This window comes from Myotis myotis, unplaced genomic scaffold (assembly GCF_014108235.1).
Source record: "Myotis myotis isolate mMyoMyo1 unplaced genomic scaffold, mMyoMyo1.p scaffold_m19_p_12, whole genome shotgun sequence".
In the NCBI taxonomy this organism is placed as follows: domain Eukaryota; kingdom Metazoa; phylum Chordata; class Mammalia; order Chiroptera; family Vespertilionidae; genus Myotis; species Myotis myotis.
This window is the reverse complement of record NW_023416316.1, coordinates 26883892-26885327: the sequence shown is the minus strand read 5'-3', so window position 1 is coordinate 26885327 and position 1436 is coordinate 26883892.

Genomic DNA, 1436 nt, shown 5'->3' with positions numbered 1-1436 from the left:
ATGTTTAGTGCTTTCTCCTGATGATGCTTCTCTTCCTCGGTATAATTTTTTGTTCCATTAATTTCCAAGGACCATTTTGCCAGATCAGAGTGTTAAGAATCATTCACACCTCTTCCATTTGTCTAACCAACCGCTCATCCATTTCTCTCTAGAAATAATTGTATATGGTTCAATAAGTTTATTGTTCAAATCTGTTTACACTTTAGGATGCATCTCATCAGGATTTTCTATAAAGGGTAGAAGCCAATTTCCAATTATCATTATTATATCTGTTTCTCCAAGTTTTCCAAATAATTCTTTTTCTGCATCTTTAGGAACTATTTTTTTTTTTTAATGCATCTTTCCTTCATATTGAAGAAAGACTTTAAAAGAAAAAAAAGCACTATTTCTTTTCAATATTTACTTACCTCTGTTTCCCCATCTCACCTGGGCATGATGCTGGGGTTTTTTCTGTCTCCAGCACAACTCCATCTTTATTTTGAGAAGTTCCCTTTAAGGGCTCACTGGTCTTTGTGACTCTGATGGTCCATGCCAGTCACCAGTTGAACTCTCTGAGCCTCAGGTGTAAAACTGGGGTTGACTCAGCTCTGAGGCCCTCCAGGGACCCCATAGGTTACAGCAAAGGCCTCTTCTCCCAACTTTAGGAAACCTTTCTGTCACACAGATGGGCTGACAAGGGAATGCAGCCTTCACGCACTGCCGGGGGCGGGGGGGGGGGGGGGACCTGCAGGGGTCTGAGAGCTCCACTGGGATTGGGTGGGAACTAGCGACAGCATCCTACTGTCTTCACCTCTCTGTTCCCACCGCTGTTTTCTCTGAAGAAACGCAGGGTTTCCCTCATTGTCTGTCCCCTATAAGGGGACAAGAATTGATCAATAAACTATAGCAGCGCCCACCGCAGTGTGCTTCATCATCTTCCTGAGGACGCTTCTGGAAGGCCAGGTGTGGGTGTTTCTGCCCTGTTGTGGGAGAGATTGGTCAGCCTAAACCCGGGGGGAAGGGTGCCAGTTTCTACCTTGTACCCAGAGGCAGCACTGAGGTTCCCCCCCACCCCTCAGTGCTGACAGTACTGTTTGCCAGGAGTGTGGCCCATGGGGGGTTCAGGGGCAGCTTTAATATCTTGTTAAGGGACACGGATGCCAGCTAAGGGGGACAGCCCTCAGGGTGAGCTTAGGGTCCTTCCTGCTGGAAATCTGGGGTGTTTGTGGGAGCAAAGGGTCAGATTTAGAAACCTGGGCCTGGGCAGCCTGGCTCAGTGGTTGAGCATTAACCTATGAACCAGGAGGTCATGGTTCTATTCCCAGTCAGGGCACATGCCCAGGTTACGGGCTCGTTAACCAGGGTGGGGCATGTAGGTGGCAGCCAATCAATGATTCTCTCTCATCATTGATGTTTCTATTTCTCCCTCCCTCTCCCTCCCTCTCTGAAATCAATAA